A 23,369-nucleotide genomic window follows, 5' to 3' on the forward strand; every position below is an offset into this window, starting at 1 on the left:
TCCAGGGACGGGTTGCTACTGGGGTGTATACATGTGCCCACACACGTTCCTCACAAGCCTCAAAGGAGAAGGCTCCTGGCCTGGGCAAGCCTCTGTGTCTGGAGAGCCAAGGCCAATTGCTGCAGTTTTCCCATAACACCCACCACATCTGCACCTCTCTGGGAAGAGAGACACCTGTGCACACCAGCCAGGAGAGGGGAAAGGGGCCGGGTGCTTCTCCCTCTACCTCTTTCCTGAATGAGGATACCAAGGCCCAAGAGGGGTTAGGAAAGGGCTCAGGATGGCCATCCAAGGCACTGGTGGCAGAAATACAGTAAGGTCCATATGGTCTCTAGCAAGTGTCACATTCGGCATGCCTCTGAGGATGTCAAATGTGTTCACAAAGTAAACCCCATCCAGGGAGAACAATGAGACTTTCCCCCCAATTTTAGATGCAAGGAAACAAAACAAGAACTTTCTGTTTCCCCTTTTAAAAAATATGGTAAGGCATATGTCTATGTTATACCATGTAAACCATTCACACAGAAAGTTCATGAGCACTGCAGGTGTAGCCAATGCTGTAAGCCACACCCACTATGCTGTCACAGTGCTGCCAGCCTCCCCATTCAAAACTAACTCCCTCAGGTCCTGCCAACCCCCATTCTACTTTGTCTTTCTGAGCTGACTGCTCTAAGGACTTCACATACATGGACCTACACAGTATTTATCCCCTTGTGACTGGTGTACGGCACTAGCACAGTATCAAGGTTTGTCCAGGGTGGAGCATGTGCCTGAGCTTCTTTCCTTCCTATAAAACTGAAAACATCCCATGGTATAGGATACTTGGGTTGCTTACCCAGTCAACTATTCGTGGGAACTTGGGTTGGCTATTGGGAACAACGCTTCTATGAAAATGGTGTCAAATGTCTCTTTGAGACTCTGCTTTCAATTCTTTTGGATATACACCCAAAAGCATGACTGATTGGTCAAATGACAGTTCTGGGTTTAATTTCTCTTGTGTTTGTGTATCTGGTTGTATATGTGAGAGAACATGTGTACATGTGGGTGAGCGTGCTTTAACTTGACCAAGGATATAGAGCTAGCTAACTGACAAGGTTAAGTTCACGTATTTGCATCAACTTACTCTCAGCCACTAGCACTGGGATAACACATGTGGAGGTTTTCAAACACTAACTCAAAAACAGAGCATGTTCAGTGTCAGCTAAACTAGCTTCATTACAGATATTTTTACAACCATGGACCTAACTGCTACTATTACTTCATTTGACACTAATGCTGATTACCTATAATGCCACCATTACCTCGTTTGACACTGCTGCTATTACCCCCATTGACAACACTGCTGCTATTACCCCCATTGACAACACTGCTGCTATTACCCCCATTGACAACACTGCTGCTTTTACCCCCATTGACAACACTGCTGCTATTACCCCCATTGACAACACTGCTGCTATTGTTGCCAACATTACTGCCACTGTTATTACTATTTACATTAATGCAGCAGCTTTAGCTGTTACTAGAAGCCTTCCCAAGGTGGGAGTCAGCCAATTTTCTCTCAGTAGACAAACAAGCTCACCACTTACAAACTCGGGCATTGAACACATTCTTAGCAGAAGGAGAGAAGATCAAGCAACATCAGGCAGCTCACCGCCACCTGTAATTCTGGCACCAAGGGATCTGATTTCCTCTTTTGATCTTCTGTCATGCATGTACACACACACGCACACATGCTCACACACACACACACTCACATGCATGCACCAGCACATAGAGGCATACACACACAGAAATATACACATTGTCTTACTTAGGGTTTTACTGCTGTGAACAGACACCATGACCAAAGCAACTCTTATAAGGACAACATTTAATTGGGGCTGGCTTACAGGTTTAGAGGTTCAGCCCATTTTCATCAAGGTGGAAGCAGGGCAGGGTCTAGGCAGACATGGTGCAGGAGGAGCTGAGAGTTCTACATCTTCATCTGAAGGCTGCTAGCAGAATATTGGCTACCAGGCAGCTAGGATGAGTGAGGGTCTTAAAGCCCACACCCACAGTGACACACCCACTCCAACAGGGCCACACCTTCTAATAGTGCCACTCCCTGGGCTGAGCTTAGTCAAACCATCACACACATACATCAATAATAACATAAATCTTTTTTAAAAAAAAAAAAAACAATTAAAGGGGGTTAGATAGTGTTAAGAGCATTTGCTGCTCTTGCAGAGGACCTGAGTTTAATTCCCAGCACCCACGTGACAGCTCACAATCACCTGTACCACAAATTCCAGGGAATTTTTTGCCATCTTCTAGCCTCCAAATACACTGCATGTATGTGGCACACATACATACATGCAGGCAGTCCTACACATAAAATAAAATAAATCTTTCTTTTTAAACCAGTTGAAGACAACACATCATCCAGGCCACCTCACAGCAACAGAGAACTGTGATTACTTAACTGCCCACATTGCAATGCTCTCCTCCCTGAAATCTTTCGATGAAAACTCATGACTACCACCACAGCACCAGAAAGCTCCTTCAATGATACCAGCTCCTGAGACATGAGAGCCTAGGATCCTGCCCTGCTGAGCCACCCCCAAAATCCTGACAAGATCTTCCTTGCTGACCCTATCCTCTCACAGCCCCTGGACAGAATGTTGCTGGAACCAGGCCACCAGAACTGCCACAGGTGCTCCCCTTAGTCATACACTGGAAGAGGGTGAGACAAAGGGAAAGAGTTGGAGGCAAATGGAGCCCAAGTGTCCTTGGGAAGAGAACAGAAGTCAAGCAATGAAAAGCAGCCAGATTCATTTCCTTAGGGACATTATATGCATAGCCTCCCTACCAGCTGTGCACTCTCCCAGTCAGAATATCTGTAAAATAACAATTAAGTTCTGTCCAGCACTGAGTATATACTCAACTCATTTACACAGTGTCTCCTTGAATCCTTGCAGCAACCCTCTAAGGCAGACCATCCTTGTCACTCCCCTTTAAAGGGACAAAACTAAACTGGGCAGCACCAGGATCTGGGAGCTGACAGCTCAACCTAGAGCCCAAGTCCTTCGCTCGAGAGCCATGAGGCATCCTTACCTCCAGTCCCAGACCCAGAACATGACTATTGTGAAACCAACATCTGTCCATATGTAGACCTTTCAACCCATTCAGGGGCCTTAGCCTTCACACTAAACTCCAAGCAAACTCCGAGCATCACCCCAAGGCCATCCTGATGCAGATCCTAGGGCAGATGCAAGCCTATCGTGAGTTATTCCTAGTACTCCTGCTTCCAAGGGTCCTACCAAGTGTTCCAGCCCACATTTGTCCTAGCAACCAACCTATGTCAGGCACATGGGAAACAGCTCCTGGTCTAAGAGCTCTTTCCAGTCTCTAGTACCATCTCTGTTGTCTCCTTTTCTTCTCCAAATCACCTTCTAGATCTTCCCCCCCCCCCAACCTTGGCTTGTGGAGGCTGCAGCAGCCAAATACAGAGCAGAGTATATAATAAAGTGGAAGGAATTTGGGGTTTCTAGGCAACCTAGCCAGGAGGAGATAAAGAGCAGGGAGGAGTAAGGACAGCCAGAGTGCTAAAGAAAGAAAAGACAGCTCACAGCTGGAGGGACTCTCTGCAAAACTCCCTGTAAATGGCCAAGGAACTGCAAGATGAGCATGGCCAGTACTCCCTGCAAATACACTCTCTGGGCTGGGGATGTAGCTCAGTTGATAGAAAGGTTGTCTATATGCATGAAGGGTTCCATCCCCAGTACCACATACCTGTAATCCCAGCACTGAGGAGGTGCAAGCAGAAGAATCAGAACATCAAGGTTATTAAAATACATGAGAGCCTATCTCCAAATAACTAAAAAAACACCCACAAGCAAACAAGTGTGTTCACTGAGCAGTCACCATGACTCTGAGAGGTGGATATCCCCTTTCTTCACCCCCCACCCCCGGACTTCCATAGGCCTTGTCTTGATGCTTTGAGATACAGAAGGGAATGGTGCTGTTGACAGGTTGCAGAAGAAGCAGAAGCTTCCTGGAGCCAAAAACAAACAAACAAACAACAAAAAACAAAGCCCTAGATGGATTGGAAGGAGCCTAAGTACCTGGACCCAGGGCCAAGTGACATCTGCATAGAAGATGCTGGGGATGGGGGTTGCCACAGAGTCCCATTCAGGGTTCAGCCACATGTTGAAACTAGAGGGACCAAGAGCCTTTCCTTCTCACAGGCAAGGCAATGGAAGCTACAGCCTCTACCCACCCGGCTGCAAAGCCTTTTACTCTGCTTTTCCAGGAAGGACATGAACTCAGGGTCCTTCCTGGTCTGCACCACTGACCCCTCCACCAATCAGCTTCTTGCCTTGGTCAGCCTCCCACTCGTTTCCTCCTCACCCTAGGAGAAGAGCCTTCTCTGTGTCACTCTGGAGGGAGTCTATACCATCCATCTGAAAAGGTTCTTTCTGGACCTAGAGCCCAGATCCTCTAACCTTCATCCAGCCCCCAATGTCTCTTGACAGAGTCCAGCAACACAGGGCCAAGCCCAACCTTGAGAGGTATTACCCCTCCAGCACTCCCAATTCCCACATGACTCCTAGAGACCAGATGTTTTATGTCATAGAAAATAAACATCTAGATGATTTAATACTTCCTGCTACGTCTCATTTGGCTTCTTGAACAGAGCTGGTTGGAGGTCACCCTGCCCCTTAAGCCTGGACCAGGGCACCTGTCCTGCCCCAGTATGGCCACTGATGACCACTGATCCTGGCTGCCACTCAACAAGAGGCATAGCCAGGACTGTCAGAGACTTCCACACTCATGGGTGATTTGCTAAAATAGCTCTGCTCATCAGTAGATCAGGGGTTCACAGCAATATTTATAAGCCAGTTCCAAAGAAGCTCCCCACACATGAAGGCCATCCTGAAGAGAACAGGGATTTAGGTCTAACAGGCCCCTAGAAGACGTCTCGTCTGTGCCAAGATTCCAAGGCTGAAGGACATCCGCCCTCTTCTTAAAATCCTGAGGGAAAGAAAAGAATTCTGTGTGCATTTCCTAAATTTTACCAACAAGAAGCACTGGCCGGGTGTAAGGGAAATAGGAGGGAGACTGTTACACATCTGGGTGACAAATGTCATGATTCATACACAATTCACATGACAGTGGATGTGCCAGATCACAATGGTTTAGTGATATTTTAATGGTCATAACAGCTTAATGCAATGCCTTCTTCGTTTGCCTGCGATGAATACAACTACTACTTGTGTAACTCAAGATGCTACATCAAGTGACTGACCTGTGCCATTTAGGTAACTATTCCATGATGTTTCCATTGTCATCCTCAGACTACACCTCTACCTTTAATATATGTGTCGTGTTTTGGAGTGTTTTGTTTGGTTTGAGGCAGAGTCTCATGCATTGGATGTTTACCTTGAGTTGCTACGTAGCTGAGGATGACACTGAACTTCTGACTCCTACCTCTATCTCCAAAGTGCTTGGATTGCAGATGTGCACCAGCACACCTGGTTTATGTGGTACTGGAGATTGAAGCATCTATGCATGGTAGGTAAGCATGTTACTAGCTGGATTACATCCTCAAGCCCTCACGGGAATGTATTTTACATTCCACACAAGAGGCCCTGAGGGTATACCTACAATATACTAATGTCATTGTATATTGATCAGGATATCAGATTGTATATCAGATCAGGATGCTAAGGAGTTCAACAGCAGTCTCCCATCCTTGAAGCATGTGGCTACACATGTGTTGGACTGTGCATCACACCTGGGTAGTTGAGAACTGGACCTGCTGTTGTTTCCTGGCCTCTTTGCTGTGATGGGGAAGGTCCAGGGAAGGCTGGGTCTCATGGTGGCTTTCTCCCTTTCTTCTGAGGTAAGCAGGCCCTAAGGGGTAGACCATTATTCTGAGGAGATAAATGTAGAAACACGGGATTGATCATCTAGCTTTATGGTCCATGGTAACAGGATGCCTGGTTTTCAGTCAACAATCATCCATCCACCCACATCCATCCATCCATCCTCCATCTAGGAAGCCACACCAATGTCAGAAGTAACTTAATACACAGAAAATCCTTGGGAAGTGGACTTAGAGCTGTTCTGTTTCATATTGTCTTCTTCTGAGGGAAGGTCTTAGGTAGCCCCAGGCTGGTCGCAAGTTCCTTATATAGCAGTTGCCCACACCTCACAAGGGCTGGGATTGTAGGTGTATGCCACTGTGCCCAGTTTATGCAGTATTAGGGAGAACAGGCCTCGGGGTTTATACATTCTAGCCAAGCACTCTACCAACTGAACTACATCCCTAGCAAGATTTAGGGTTCTGTTAATAATTTTTTAATGATAAAATGACAAAAAAAACTTTAACAACCATGGGCCAGAATGATGGTTCAGTAGATAAAAGTACTCTGCCATGTCTGAAAACCTGAGTTCAATCCCTAGAACCACAGGTGGGAGAAGAGGGCTCTTTCTCCAAACTGTACTCTGACCTCTACACAACATATGTGTCACACATACACACCCTATACAAATAAACAAATGTAATTCTAAAACAGCTATTTTAACCACTTTTATTTATTTTATTGTAATTTATGTGTATAGGTGTTTTGCCTGTGTATATGTCTGTGTGCTATGTCTATGGAGGCCAAAGAGGGCACCAGATTCTCCTGGAGTTGCAAGCAGTTGTCAGCTGCCATGTGGGTGCTGGGAATCAAATCTAGGTCTTCTGGAAGAACAGTAAGTGCTCTTAACTAATGAACCATTTCTGCAAACCATTTTAAACCACTTCTAGAGGATGTGATTCTATGACGTTAAGTATCCTTGTACAGCTATTGCCACCATCTAGCTCCAGAACTTTTCATCTGTCCCCATTAGGGGACATTACATTAGGGCACCAAAACATTAAGAATGTGTGAACAATACAAATGGAGTCCTGTTATTTTGTACTTACTTAAAATTACATATGAGGATATGTGTATATACTGTAGCTGGTCTTTGCTACTGTGTGGGTTCTTCTTTTTCCCACCTTGTATCCCCCTCCCTGTTTCACCCCATATCACAAGATAGAGAAAGAAGGATAGAAGAGAGAGAGAGAGAGAGAGAGAGAGATCCCTGAATCTAATTTTTTCTTCTTATTTTCTCTTTGAGCACAACTACTACAAACCACAACCAGCCTCTCTAAATGACCAAAACCCAGCAAACCCACCTCTCAGGACCTCTAGCATTTATACACTTATAATGTATGTATAACTTTTCATAAGTTATACGTATAACTTATGAAAAGTTCCCAAAATTCCAAATGTCACACAATTGCAGGAACTATCTCAGCTGGAAAAACATGCCAGTGCTAAAGCACAAGGCAAATCATAGTCAGCTGCTGTGGATAATCCAAGGCAGCCCCATATCTCTACACCTGGGATTCAAGTGAAAACAGATTCTTATAATAGGTCTGTGGTTTTAAAGAAACCAAAATTCCAGAATTCTCACTACATTTCCCCTCTTCTGTTTTAAGCCATTAATTGTCCTGTGAACATTGGGAAATTATAGACAGACATTTTCAATGAAATAAGCACTTTTCAGGACAGTGACCAAGGTTTTCAGGAGACCTCTCCTGCTCAATTCTAATTTTCTAATTCTAAAATTTATCAGTTTTGATGGTATCCATAGCCTTTCATTTCCTATGGATGTATAAGCAAATCTGTATTCCCAGTACAAAACTTTAGTTAGCTTCCAGTCTGATGTTAACACATCCCTATAGTATATAGGATGGTATAATCCCATAGTTTGTTTTATAAGAGTGTCTCTCAACTACTGTTGTTCCTTTCTCCTGAACATTCAGAAAAGGCCATTTCTCGATGGTAAGAAACTACCTTGAATATCTCTTTCAGATCTGCATTCCTGAATCCAGTGACAACCTTTGCTGCATCCTATACACACCCCTGGAAGCTTAGGCATTCTTTCTGTTTGAGATTTAGGGAAAATATTGCCCTTAGAAATGGATTGTTCACTTTTTTGGCACACAGTACTATATTTCTTGCAGTTACCACTGGACATTTTGAGATCTGAGGCTTTTGGTTTGGTCACAGTTTCTTTGCAAAAAATTGTCTTTCCCACAATTGAAGCACTGGAAATTTTGATATTAAAGACCTCTCCCTATTACTTGACCAATTATATTAGCACGACGCACATTAGACCAATGTTAGTTTTATTCCTTTTCCATTTGTCCATGGGTGCTGCTTGTCCTTTCTGTGGTCTAATAACATTTTTACATTCAGTATTTGCATTTTCACACACCAAGATCTCTATAAATACCTGCCTTGTCAGGATCTGATATGATTTTGTTCACTGCTGAGACTAATCTTTGTAAAAAAAAAAAAAAAAAATTAAAAGAAAAAATTAGTGAAGGTTTCTCCAGAGCCTTGTATAATCTTTGTAAACAAAATGGACTTTTTCCTAGGTTGCTCGATTTTTGTCTCAGACTCCTAAAGCCACTAAGCAACATTGTTTTATAATAATGTCATCAAATTGAATCTGTTTTTGTATATCAGACTACGGCCCTTCGCCCAGCAACTGATCTTTTACTATATTCATTTTCCTCACTCTGTTTCACTGTTCAATATCTGAGGCTTCTTCCCTCTACCATGTTAACCACTGCAACTGGGGACTGTCCCCTAATGCAGATGTTACCAATTCCTTCCAGCCTTGGGGAATAATTCTATTTTGAGTACCTGGTTACTTAGAATTTGTTTCACACAAAGTGAGTGTATCCCATATGAAATTATAGCCTCCTTAGAAATCCTTACACTTATGATTTCTACAGGACACCATCCTATCTCATCATAACTTTGTTCCATGCCATTAGCAGGCATATACTGAGTACTGGAAAAGCTGATGGTGATGTCATAACCCAAGGCCACCCCTCCTCCCACACTGATGGTAAGAATGTTTGAGATTAACCCTCTCTCTTGAATCAGGCTGTTTCATCAGATTGTCCTCCCATTTTTTCAGCTTTCCTCTGACAAGACTGCCCTCTGGTATAGTTTCTTTCCCTTTTTCCTCCTGCAGAAAATGCCTGCTCTCTTGATTAATCACTGGGACTTAGCCTTTCTGTTCTCTCTTTCCTGGTACTTCTTAATTCTCAAGAGCTTCCACCTCTATCCACAACCTCTCCAGCAGCACCGCCAACTCTGCAACCCTTCCGGAAAAGACTGAGCAGGGTGACCCCTTTGTTTTCCCATTTCAGCCATTTTTCATTTCTCAGGCCTCTCCATTTCTGCTTGGAATTTTTCCAACTGCTCAGCCATTCTTCCAACCATTTTTGAAACAGAATATACAAAGAAGAAAAAAGAAAAAAAAACAGAAAAATTTCCTCTGGGAGCTAAGTGAGAGATATTCCAATGATAGTAGCTGAAATTTTTTGCTGGCCTTTTGAAAAAATATCCATTCCTTCATTTGCAATCATATTTCCCATTTTTCTTTTTAACTTTTGAGCCCACATTGAGACACCACTTGTACCTTGACTTTGCTACTTTGTTGTTTCTTCTTGTTCCCACCTGTATCTGCCTGGTTTCACCCCTATAACAAGATGGTAGAGAAAGAAAGATAGAAGGGAGAGAAGAAATAGGAAAATCCCTGAATATAATTTTTTTCTTCTTGTTTCTTCTTTAATCACAACTACTAACAAATCACAACCAACCTCCCTAAATGGCCACCAATCACCACCCTGCCTGTCGAAGAAGCCCTAATATTTATATGCTCTCTGAAAAGTTCCCAGACTTCCAGATATCACACAGTCACAGAAACTATTTGCAGCTGGCAAAACCATGCCTCTGCTTGACCATGAGGCAAATCATAGTCATAGTCTGCTGCTGCAGACAGTTGAAGCAGCCCCGGAGCCCCAAGCCTGGGACTAAAACAAAAATATATTCTTATAATATTTCTGTGTTTTTAAAGAAACCAAAATTATAGAATCTCACTACATATACATATTTATATAACTTAAATAAAATTATGCCACTTGGGTGATAATGCTCCCTCCAAGAGCCATAGACTATCTAAACAAACAAACAAACAAACAAACAATTACCAGGCATGAAAGATCTCCTTTTAAGGTATTGGTCAGGGTAGTCCAAGAGACTTTCAAAATAATATAGACTATTGCTGTAGCTTCCCAGAAGTTGAAGGTAAGCCTCTATTGCCTATTGCTAAATACCACACACTTTGGACATAAGACTCAGAGGATTCAAGGTGGATCTGACCTGAAAACCTCTTCCCTGAAGACTAGCTTTCACAATACCAGAAGGTTCTATGCAAGCTGCTAACGGAGGAAAGTAACCAATAGTCCTCCATAACTGTAATGAATGTGAAACCACCACAGTGACTAATATGGCAAGAGATCCCAAAAGGTGCAATAGTGGCACTTACATCTTGGCAGCAACCAACAGCTGTCTAATTGTACTTAATGCCCACTAAATTAGAGGAAGACCATGTCATATAATGGAAATCTAGCCATATACCTGTAACTAGTAAGGTTATGGATCTTAGAGGAGATCCTACAAGTATCACTTCCCTAAATCAGTGTAATTTCTAATTGCCTTCTGAATACTTCTCCTTATACCCAGAGATAAGTATAGCATCCAACCCTCATTAAAAAGGCTTCTTTCTTGGATGGAGTGTTTTACCACAGTTGCTTTGTGGCAGCAGTAGAAGAGTAAGATGTCGGCCGCCTTAGCTGTTTGTGGAGTGGGAGGTGAAACGGCTGGAGGCTCTCACCCCAGACTGGGAAAACCGAGAAGTCTCCACAGGGACCACGATCATGGCTGTACAATTTGATGAGGGCGTGTTTCTAGGAGCAGACTCCAGAACAACCACTGGGTCCTACATCACTAATCGAGTGACGGACAAGCTGACCCCTATCCATGATCACATCTCCTGCCTCTCAGGCTCAGCAGCTGATACCCAAGCAGTATCCGATGCTGTCACTTACCAGCTTGGTTTCCACAGTATTGAACCAAAAGAGCTTCCACAAGTACCCACAGGCGCCAGTCTCTTTAAGGAGATGTGTTACTGGTACAGAGAAGATCTGATGGCAGGAATCATCATTGCAGGCTGGGACCCTCAAGAAGGTGTACTCTGTTCCCATAAGGGTTATGATAGTAAGACAGTCCTTCGCCGTCAGAGGCTCCAGGAGCTTGTACATCTATGGCTATGTTGATGCTTCCTATCGGGAAGGCATGACCAAGGACAAATGTCTGCAGTTCACTGCAATGCTCTCGCTTTGACTGTGGAACAGGATGGCTCCAGTGGAGGAGTGATCCACTTGGCAGCCATTCAAGAGTCAGGGATACAGCAGCAGGTGCTTTTAGGAGACCAGATCCTCAAGTTCACCAATGCCACTTTGCCACCTCCCTGAATTCTAGTGTTCCAGGGTGTAGTAAAAGATATCCATACAGATGCAAAAGCTAATAAACAGTTTATTAAAGAGACAATAAATAGCTGGGCGGTGGTGGCGCACACCTTTGATTCCAGCACTTGGGAAGCAGAGACAGGTGGATTTCTGAGTTTGAGGCCAGCCTGGTCTACATCTACAGAGTGAGTTCCAGGACAACCAGGACTACACAGAGAAGCCCTGTCTAAAAAAAAAAAAAAAAAAAAAAAAAAAAAAAAAAAAAAAAAAAAAAAAAAAAAAAAAAAAAAACCAGAGAGAGAAGAAAGAAAGGATGGAAGAAAGGAAGTTAGTTTTAAAAATGAGAGAGCGAAGCTTCTTTCTTGCCTGGCATAGTGGCACACACCTTTAATCCCAGCATTTGGGAGGCAGAGACAAGAGTATCTCTAAGTTTGAAGGCATCCTAGTCTACAGAATGAATTTCAGGATAGCCAGTACTACATAGAAAAACCCTGTCTTTAAAAAAAAATGGTCAAAATCCAAGAATAACTGACTGTGGAGCACACAGCCCCAGCTGATACAACACAACCCCTACACCTACAGCTCAGGAAACACAGAAAGGAGAGAGGAAAAAAATGTAAGCACTGTAGGACCAGGAAGTCTGCTGCTGGATTGAAGATCTATTTGTGGCAGGGAAACTACATGCATAAAACCTCAACAACACAGCTGCTTAAACAAGACCTGAACAATAACAGCATCCGGTAACATGCCAACATGGATGATGGAAATTTCAAAAGACCTCACCCACCGCAGACTAACCAATTAATTGCTGCTGAGAGAGGCAGAATTAGTCTTCCCCAGGAATGAGCACCCTAATTGGTTATCCAATACCAAGTGGTCAGCCCTAAAAACATGTACATTTAAGTAACAGTAACCAGACTCTGCAGTTTGTATTTATATAATTTGTGTATGTGAGAGTGTGTGTGTAACAATAATAATTAAAGAAAAAGAGGCCATGAATTTGAAAGGGTATGAAAATAGTTGGAGGGAGGAGGGCTAAATGATAATATTTTAATTAAAAATTAAAAGAAAATACCAACTATCTATTCTCTGGTTTGAGCACCCACTATTCTATTTAGTTTTTATGTGTCTAGTGATCTATAATTCCCTCCCTCCCTCAGTATGTAGCTCAGACTGGCATCAAACCACAATCCCTCCTATCTCAGTATCTTAGTTACTTTGCTCTTACTGTAATAAGACACCATGACCAAGACAACTTATAGAAGAGTTTTTTGAGGGCTTACAGTTTCAGGTGGTTAGAGAGCATGACCATCTTGGCAGTAGACAAGAAGTCACGGCACTAGAGAAGTAGCTAAGAGCTTATATCTTAAGGTACAAACACAAGACAAAGAGAGCTAACTGGAAATCTCCTTCAACAAAGTCATACCTGCTACTCCTTCCCAAACAGTTTCACCATGCATTCAAATACATGAGTCTATGGAGCCCACCGTCAATCAAACCACTGCACTCAGCCTTCTGAGTACTGAGATTACAAATTCATGCCACTACAGTGGCTTCATTTATCTTATTGTGGGTAGGTTATCTCACTTGGTATGACGTCTTCAAGTCTGAATTTCTAGAGCTAAGGAAGCTTCTTGAACAAAGTATGGTTACCTGGTGAATCATTTCTGTGAAGGGGCCTAGTGCTAGCTGCCTTCCCCAGGTAAGCATAGATCCACCCTCCCCTCTCCTCTGCAGAACAGCCCTCCTCTGTCCCACAGAATGCCTCTTCCCAGAATTTGTCACACGAGGAGCCTAGTCTCACGCTACCTGTTCAAGCTTCACTAAGATTTCCCAAGACTTACATTACTTTTCTCTAACTTCCTTGGGTTCTCTGCCTTCACAGAGGCATCTCTCTCATTCCTACCTATCAGGGTGGTTCCCTGAGAACTCCTGAACCTACAAACACTTCCTGGATGCTGGTGTCAGCTGTGGCACAGGCTGACCACTGGCCACCTTTGCTTTACAGTGCACTATGCTCCCTCCATCCTGCCCTCTTCTCCTGTAAAACAAAGGATGCCAACTCTGATGCCTCCAACTCTTACTTCCTTCAGGTTTGCCCAACAGCCTGCATCATCTATATCATCTGACATCACGCCATCTCCCTGCACTGTCCCAGAGACCCCCATCTGTCCATCATTCCTGAGGGTGGAGCCACCAGCCCTTTCTGTGTCCCTCATCACCTCAGATACCTGCCTGAGGTAGCTCCACCCACTGCCTGAGCACAGCAGCCCTGGATTGCAACACTCACACCTTTAGACTGTGGGTGCCACATGGGCAAGGACTCTGCTGTTTGTCTTGGCTCCACCTTTTTTATTAATTCCCTTCTGTCCTTATTTAGGGCCCCATAAAAGGATAGAATTAGAAAGAGGAGGATCACCTACTGGCCTTTGGTGTTCCGTTTTCAAAGTAGACGTTGGGAGAGGTCCTGCTTCCGAGTTCAGAAGTGAAAAGGTCACCTTTCACCTATATATGAAGAGACACCCAAGATGCCCTGCAAATCTTGCAAGGAGCTGCTGCAGAGCCAGTCCTCGAGGACTTCCTGTTGGGAGAAGCCACCTTCTGGAGTCTATAGTTCCACCTCATGCCATCTCCCACCTGACTTCTGGTCACCTTGACTCTTGAAACTGTCCAGAGATGCCCCAGCCCCCTTCCTATGCATCATGCTCTTCGCTGAGTGTCTGTCTCATGGACCACTTGCCTCTCTCTCCACAGCCTGGCTCTCTAGAAATATGGTTGATCAATCTGTCCCCAAAAGCTTTCCAGACCTGTGGCCTCCATGCCATGGTCTGAAAATGGTTGCCCCCCAGAAATTTTGCAAGGGTTTATTCTTCAGAGCTATCTGTCAGCAGGCTTGAGAAGATAGACCTTAATCAGACTGTGGTGCTTGAAGTGAAATTTCTGGCAAGTAATCATTAGAGAAGCCCACAGGGTAGAACTGCCTCCCCATGACCGAACACTGGTGACTATGTGAGAATAGTCACAGACATAGACACGGGCTCCCTGTCTCTTGCCATGTGATATTTATTGCTAGTGAGAAGGTCATTGAAACCTTCTCCTTGCATGCCCAGAACCATAATGCCCGATGAATTTCTTTTCTTGATAAGCAGCGCCATCCCAAGTGTTCCTTTATGGGGGTCAGAAGCTGCCTTGCACAGTCCACCAATGCCTGGTACACACTGGTCAGCATAGCCCTGCAGCTCTCTTACTGTGGGGCCCTCTACTTCAGAGAAAGATGCTCTTCTCCATGTTTCAGCAGCCATCTTGGCTTCCAGTTTCTTTCTCCTTTAGCCCATTTAAAAGGGCCAGTGGGTAAGGGTGCTGACCTCCAAGTCTGACAAACCTTAGCAAGGTACCTGGACCCATCCCCTCCTCCTCTCCCAAACCTCAAAACAGTAAATGCTTCCCTATTGCCCAGAGAAGAAGGCATGGGGAGCCCAGCTGCCCCACCTAGGGCCTTGATGTCATATTTCACATACTGTGTAAGTACAATTCTGACCCTTCATAGAGCACTCATGTTCTCTTTCTCTCTTAGTGTGAATGTGAATTAAGTAAGAGAGAATTGTGCTTTCTTTTGTTTTGTTTTGTTTTGTTTTGTTTTGTTTTTCAAGACAGGGTTTCTCTGTGTAGTCCTGGCTGTCCTGGAACTCACTCTGTAGACCAGGCTGGCCTCGAACTCAGAAATCCGCCTGCCTCTGCCTCCCAAGTGCTGGAATTAAAGGCGTGCGCTACCACCGCCTGGCAGAATTGTGCTTTCTTGTTTGTTTGGTTTTTTGTTGTTGTTGTTGTTTTGTTTTTGTTTGTTTTCAAGACAGGGTTTCTCTGTGTAGCCCTGGCTGTTGGGAGCCGACTCCTAGCAGAAAGCAGCTATCAGCTTTGCAGCCATCTCGAGCCATATACCCTGAACAAGAGACTTGTTTTTCAACAGCCTACAACAGCTGAAGCACACTCTGATAAACATCTTGTTTATCCCACATATCTTGTTTTGCTGTTTAGTGCCCCCAGCTGCAAGGTGCACGTGCTATCCATGCCATACATGCCTGTAAGGTGCATGTAATATCCACACCTGCAAGGCACGTGGTATCCACTCGCCTACAAGGCACCTGGCAAAATCCTATAAATACCCTGGTCTTCCCTTCAATGAGAGAGACAATAAAAGAGACTTGAGACTTGCGACTTTGATCAGAACCTCTGTCTTGTCTCCATTCTTCGAGTCTCTTCCCCTTTATCCCCACTCTCTCTCTCTTGCTAGACCCTGACCCGAAGACCGAAGCGGCAGAGCGGTCTGGGACACCTGGCTGTCCTGGAACTCACTCTGTAGACCAGGCTGGCCCAGAATTCTGCTTTCTTAAGAAGGGGGAGATTATGCTGTCTCTAATGGTGAAAGGAATGATGGAGAAGGAAGGGAGGAAGGGGAGGAAGGGTATGAAACACAGAATATCAGCCCTGAAAACACACAGCTAAATACAGCACTGTCAGCAGTGATGAAAATATAAATCTGAATATGCACAGAGCTCTGTGTCTGTCTGTCTGTCTGTCTGTCTGTCTGTCTCTAACTCCCTTTCTCTAGACTACATCTGGAGAGGATCCCAGCAAGACATGACATGAGGCTACAGCTGTATGCAGAGCAGTGGCTGGGTCCCAATTTTTTCAGTCTTTTCTAAATGTTGAGTAGGAGGGCAGATTCTCTTCCCAGTTAAAACAGACATTTCCACAATAATATGACATGAACTAGAGGCTGTCATGAAGGAAGAGAGGGGTGACTGACAGACAGGCTGAGAGCCACACAAAGGGAGCCAGCCCTGAAGAGAAAAGGTAAGTTTGGACCCAAATGTCACCAGAAAGGTCTGCTGATGGTGGGTGGGGGCAGATGGCAAGATTCAACCCTCTTCTTCCGCACCCCTTCATCCTCCCTGTCCTTCTCACACCCTCAGGAGAACATGAGGCTATGTCATGCTGCTCTTCCACAATCCGTGTTCATGAGATTCTTATGTTGTCAGGATTCTCTGCAAAGTAGTCTATGTCTTATGATGTTCAGTCAACACCACAGCAACTTAAAGTCACCCCCAAGTACACTCCTCAGAAGGCAACAGGCCAAACAATCTAGAAAATTGTAACCTTGAGAGAAACAAAAGAAAAAACAGAGAAGGAGGAGGAGGAGGAAGAGGAAGAGAGGAGGAGGATACTGATGTAAGATGGAGCTGATCAAGCAGAGAGAGAGTGATGTCAACAAGGACCCTCAAAGATGAGCCATGGCTGCTGAAAGAGAACCCTCCTGTCAAGGCTGACAGCATCCAGTCACCCAGATGTGAAAGAAGATCTATACCCTCAACCTGGACCAGTGTTCCAGTCCCAGATTTCCTATATTAAACTAAAGAGCAATTAACCTCAAAAGCACATGCAACAACAGGAAAAATAAATGAATTATGTCATATTTTACACTTAATAACAGCTGTGTGAAAAGACATGCAGTAGAAAGGGAGCAAATGCCTGCACAATAATTGTCTGAGAAGGGGTTTGTGCCAATATGTAAAGAACCCCTGTGGCTCAACTACAAAGAGAAACAACACAATTGAAAATGACCAAAGGAGGAGCTGGAGACATGGCTCAGTGGTTAAGAGCATTGACTGCTCTTTCAGAGGTCCTGAGTTCAATTCCCAGCAAACACATAGTGGCTCACAACCATCTGTAATGGGATCTGATGCCCTTTTCTGGTGTGTGTCTGAAGACAGCTATGATGCATTCATATAAATGAAATAAGAGGATGAAAAAGAAAGAAAGAAAGAAAGAAAGAAAGAAAGAAAGAAAGAAAGAAAGAAAATGGCCAAAGGACTGGAACCTACATTTCTGGAGAAGATGCATAAATAACCCCTGAGAGCATGAAGAGACACTTAGTGTGGCCATTAGAGGAATGCAAGCTATGGTTGGGTTGCTGGAGGGAAGGTCTGCAGATGCCAGGGTAAGACAACCATGGATCTTTCGGGTGAAGCATCTCTGCCATTGGATTGTTGGTGTGTGGAACGGACACTCTTCTGGGGGTGGAGGGACAGGTGGAGGCAGCATGTAAGTCTTCACAAGATGGTACACTGACTGGGGTTACCCCCAGGACCTTCAATCTGACCAACTACTGGCTTGAGGATTAAGGAAGAGAAATAGCCAACTTCTGGCAAAATCACATCCCCAATCTCCAACCTTACCCCCTTGTTGGGCAGAGGAGTTGGTATCTCCTGCAGCTTGGAATAGTGTGCCACGGACTGTTATAGAAGCACAGCTTTGGAGCTTGTGAGGCAGGGATATAGCCAAGGTGGAGCCTTCTCAACAGGTGAGAGGACAGAGCCTTGTTTTCTGACTGCATCTTCCTGTGTCCCCCAGGTGCTACGTGCCTGTCATCAACAAACTTCTACTGAGGCCAGCATCTTTTCCAACAAGCAGAACAAAGCCCCCTCAGTTCCTTGAATCCTGTTTAAGCTTCCCACTCTCCTCTGACTGTTCTCTCCTTCCCTCTCTGTCCCCATCCTCATTTCCTTATTCCCAGCCTAATACTTCCTGCTTTCCCCAAGGTCCCCGTCTGCAGGGATTGTTTCTGGAACGTTCCTTCCTGTACACATTTGCAGTCTATGTCACAGGGAGCCAGCTCCCCCTAAGAATCTTTGCTTTCTGTGTTGTATCTCGCAAACTGAACAGCTCAGCAGACATCTGTAGAAGCTCAGCTCCTAAGGACCCCTCCCACTGAGGGAGCTGGTACCTGGCCTTCCCCTGGGGTAGTCTAAACAAGCATCTTCAGAAAAGGGGGTTTATTGCCAAGACAGTAGAGATAAGCAGGGCTCATCTGTCTGCCACAATGATTCAGGCTGGGCCTGGGTTGCACATTGTCAGAGTGATTTCAGCAGAGCCTCTGAGCCATGAAACTCTTACAAACTCCAGATAAGGCCCTTGTCTTTAGAGAGCTTGGAGGAGAGGGGAGTGGGGAGTTGTAGCGATAGTCGCCACTGGAGATAAGGAGAATATATATTTTGTTTAACCAAACCTGTCCATTGGCTAGAGACACCAATGAGCTGGCATCCATCAAACCCTTTTCTGATTTACACGAATACCTGATTCCCTCCGATAAGGAAAAGTGTAAGTCAACACAGCTCTGTTGTCATTGGGTGTTACCTGCCCAGATACTGGAGTTTTTATCTACAGATTCATTCACAGGCTTCCTTTGGCTTTATCTATGACCTAGGTGTGACCAAACTGTCTTGCATGCGTATATGCGTATGTGCCTCTGTGCTTGCGTGTGTGCTTGTGTGTATGTGTGTGTGCCTGTGTGTATGTGTGTGTGTGTGTTCTAAAAGCCTATGTATGACCATGTCATGAACAAATGCCACAGGAAAATGGTGACTTGGACACCAAAGAGGAAAAGAGGGAGGTAGCAACACCATGATAAATGTGTTCCATAATCAGCTTAACGCCGCCAACTGTTGTCTACTCCAACAAACTCTGGCCTGCTATCCATCAGCCCTAACTCAGGGAGGATGAACCTCAGGGCTGCCCTGATAAGAGGCAAAAACTGTGGTCAATCATCCTACACCTCTGGACTCAGTTTCTCCATCTATGATGGAGAAAATTATATCCACCACGTGCACATTTATCATGAGGATGAATGACCCACATTCCGCCAAGTGATCCTAAGACAGAAAGGCTGGTGGATTAAATAAAGATTTACAAAGAATCGCGTCTGAATGAGGCTTATTTATGAAGTGTTTCATGAAGGTAACAGATGACAACTGCAAGGGTCCCCAGGGAGAACACACTTCCTGCAACTCCTTTTCCAAAAGAAGAGAGAGAGGGAAAAGGAGAGAGAGAGAGAGAGAGAGAGAGAGAGAGAGAGAGAGAGAGAGAGAATTTCCCTTTCTCATCAAGGCTTGGGAAGGACATATCTGATAAATCACTGGTGCCATCAAGCTGGCTCTCTAGCCTAAACAGTGATATTTGGGGGCACAAGGATGGCTCACCAGGTACAAGTACTTGCTAAGCAAACCTGGAGACCTGAATTCAATCCTCCAAACCCACAGTGGCAGGATAGAAGTGACTGAATAGCGCGTGCACACACACACACTGTGACACACACATGCATGCTCTCACTTACACATACTGCAAAAGCATCATCTTCATCAATCATCTGCATAAATGAAAGGTTTTTTAAAGTGCCATTTGGAAAGAAGATTTAGCAACAGAGACACAGTGGTAGGAAATGTTAAAGCTGCTCAGCTGAATACACTATTAAAGTTCTTTATAAAGTTCTCTTGTTTTGTATGCAGCATAGACGTCTATATATGTGAAAAAAATAAACCATCCCCCAGCTCTCACCTTCCATCCCCTTCAGTTCCTAAGCCCAATTTCCTAGGAAACAAGCTTTAAACCTAGTCTTTCCAGCCCTTTCTAGGCACAAACTTGAACCCATGGCTTTGGACTTAACAGTCTGTTCACTTGAGAGGGCCAATGGGAGTGTTGGGTACCACTCTTCAACTGCCACTGAAGCAGGGAGGATTCGCTTTCCACTGAGCCACCAGAAGACGTGCATGAACATCTATTTATAGGAAGACTGATTCCCAAGAGGTCACTAACTCAATATAGCTCCTTAAGCACAGCCTCCAAGGTCACTGGCCTCGAGGACACAGCTAGCCACCTCTGGCTTAGTCATAGATCTGAGTGATAGAGGGAGGCTCTGAGACGCCACTGAGTCAATGCACATGAGGGATCTGATAAAACAGAAGTTATGGGACAATGGGTGGAGTGGGCATTGTGTCTACCCTTCTGATTCATAGACAGTATTTCTGAAGTCCACTGCTCTGCATGACTCCACCAAAACCTGTATTTGTAAAATCTCGACAGTTTAACCTCTGGGTATTTATAATTTCCTAACCTTAACTTTGGAACAGACTATATGAGGCAAGTAAACCTATGTGGGACCCCACACTAACCTCATTAGCCGGTAATTCCATCCCTTAATCCCCAAACACACCTCACATCTAGGATTGCAATCTTACCAACCAGTGAGTCGTATGTCTTAACTGATGTTGTATAGAGTCTAACTATTTATATATGTGTTAAAGCCAACTGCAATATTGAAGGTTCTTGTGAGTCTATGCCAAGGACCAGTGCTGAGAAGAAAACTGTATGAGTTACTTTAGCAGAAATGACTTAGTGAAGGAACTGTTAACTAGCATTCTAGTTAACTATTGTCCTAGTATCACTGTGTTAGACCTCATGACCAAAGCAACTTGGGGGAATATAGGGATGGCCCTCCCCTATCAACCAAGAACTAAGACATTTCCTCATAGACATGGCAATCTAACCTGGCAATCCCCCAGTGAAGACTCCCTCAAATATCTCTGGGCTGTGTCAGGCTGACAGCTGACTCTCACTAGGACAACTAAGCCTAAAAAGGCAACATAATAATCCTAAGATATCATCAAGGTGGAACCCCAAAGGCAGACATCACTGCTAGGATTGGGCGGTCCCTACAGAAAGGCTGAGATTGTTAGCATTTAGACACCTAGAGGAGAGGCTGGTAGCTGACGTCACACTGCTAAGGAGACACGATTGACAGATAGTGCCTGCAAGCAGAGATAAACACTAAGACTTAGCTGGTGTGTTGCCAGGACTTAGAAGCTAAATAAGACACTGACAGAGACAGGAAGCAGGGAAGAAGGGCTCCCCTGACCCCCCACTAGTGCTGAGTCCCCTCTATAGCCCAGTCATGGGTATCCTTCACAATCTGATCCAAAGCACCCCATGGCAGACGAGAGAAAGGTGGGTTTGAAGCTAAGAAGCTAGCCCTTACATTTGCATCTCCAGTGCAGATTTGTATGGTTAGTTTGCATTTTTCTCTCAGTTTTTTCTTAAAGATAGTATCACTTTGTAGCCCAAAGCCACGTTGAGCTTCCTGCCTTGCCTTCCAAGTGCTGATTGTAGGCATACACCACTGCACCTGACTTCTCCCTTCTAATTTCTCCCTCGTTTTCCCTACAGTACCACACTGGCTTGCACCTAGAGAAAACCAATGGTGCCATCTTTCTTTATTCTCACCAAAGCTGAGAATGAACCTTCGACTTTTTCAGCCTTAAATCATGCACTTAATGTTAGCATTGACTCAGGTCAGATTCCCTTATCACATTATAAAGCTACATTCTAATTTCTACTAAGAGGTTAATTTTAATCAGGAAAAGATGCTAAATTTTATTATTAAATGTCTTTCTACTTTTTCCCTAATTCGACCACTAATAAGTCTACTCATAGTTTAATAGCACATCTCTTTTTAGCGAAATATAGAAGACGGTTACGGAATGGAATCGTGTGCCTTTTCCCTTTTAATGTGCAGAACCTTAAATGAATGTTTGACCACCGAGCAGATGATCTAAGCAGAAGGAAGATTCAGGATAGCCAGAATGTGCTCATTTGTCCGGTTATCATCCCTGGGCTATTTTTGTATGTAGTTCCATGTTACTCACTCTGTTTTAAGTATGTCAGTACTCACTCTGTTTTAAGTATCAAAACTGACTTTCAAGGGGTTAAGGATGTAGTTCCACTAGTGGAGCATGTGCTTTAGATGCACAAGGTCATGGTTTGATGCCCCAGCGAGTGTGTGTCTCTGTGTATGTGTGTGTGTGTGTGTGTGTGTATTTGACATAATACGAGCACTGTTGATTTTAAGGATTCTAAATATGCCATTAATCCCCCCTAAAAATGTGCATTCTGCCAAATTTGCAATCCCGGTATACACAGTGATTTTTTTAAAGATGTGTTTGTTTTTATTTTATGTATATGAATGTTTTAACTGTATTTTGTATCTGCATACCATTTTTGTGTCTTGTGCTGTTAGAGCCCAGCGAGGCATTTATCACCTGGAACTGAAGTTACAGGTGGTTGTGACCCATAATGTGGGTTCTGGGAATTGTCCTTTGGAAGAGTATCCAGTGCTCCTAAAAGGTGAGGCATCTCTCCAGTCCTGACAGATGGATTTTATTTTCATACTTATCTTTGGTTAGAGTCCAAAGAAAATGCTGCATTGATCTTGAAATTCTCCAAATGTTGGACACTTGTCCCTAAGCCCCAGAGAATGATGGAGAAGATCCCACTACTTGAAGACAGCAGAAAAGTCATGTGTAGAGTGCAGTGCCATCCCCCCCCAAAAAAGTTTCTTGGTTATTAACATGGAAATTTCCAGATGGTCTTTGCCCTAGAAGACCTTGTGTTCCAGGAGAAGTAACATGACGAACCCTAATGCAAAATTTGTTCATGAACACATGAGACAGGAGGCTGCAAGTTTTCATGGTTGAGCCTTTACCTTGGAAAGACATTGGCTTGCCTACTATGTCAGTAGAGCAGGATCCTTGAGATGCTGGCCTGGTACCCCAAGTGCCTGGAAGGGCTGGGACAGAATGACTTAAATGGAGAGATTCCCAGGAGCAAGTTCAAAGGAAGGAGCATATAAAAAACATCTGCTCCTCAAACACATGGGCCACAGGGAGGATCAAATGAGATGAGAACTGGGAACACTGCTGCTGCATGAAGAGCTGTCCCAATGACTCAGCTGAATGTGTAACTAGCGCATCCCAAATACGGTGGAGAACACGATGGGCAGATCCGAGTCAGCCTTGCACAGCGAGAAGGCAAGAGCTGTGCCAAAAGATCCGAATGCAAGACCTTCCTTCAGAGTTAGGTACAAAGGTCACAGAACACACATGGAGCTAGGTGACGTCAGTAATATAGCCCTTGCCTGGAATGCACAGGACCCTGGGTTCCATCCCTAACACAGACACACACAACACACATACACAACACACATACACACAGCACACATGGAGGGTGGGGAGGGGGACATTTAGTAAGTTCAGTTATGAAGTGTCTCACAAAGCTCTTGTTTGGGGGTTGG

The 23,369-nt window shown here is 44.4% G+C and overlaps 1 pseudogene; it reads left to right on the forward strand.

Annotated features, from left to right (window-relative positions):
- The first annotated feature begins 10,719 nt into the window (after nt 1-10,719).
- LOC117706055 (proteasome subunit beta type-6 pseudogene) lies at nt 10,720-11,416 on the forward strand (annotated as a pseudogene).
- The last annotated feature ends 11,953 nt before the right edge of the window (nt 11,417-23,369 follow it).

The sequence above is a fragment of the Arvicanthis niloticus genome, chromosome 3, assembly GCF_011762505.2.
Source record: "Arvicanthis niloticus isolate mArvNil1 chromosome 3, mArvNil1.pat.X, whole genome shotgun sequence".
NCBI lineage: Eukaryota > Metazoa > Chordata > Mammalia > Rodentia > Muridae > Arvicanthis > Arvicanthis niloticus.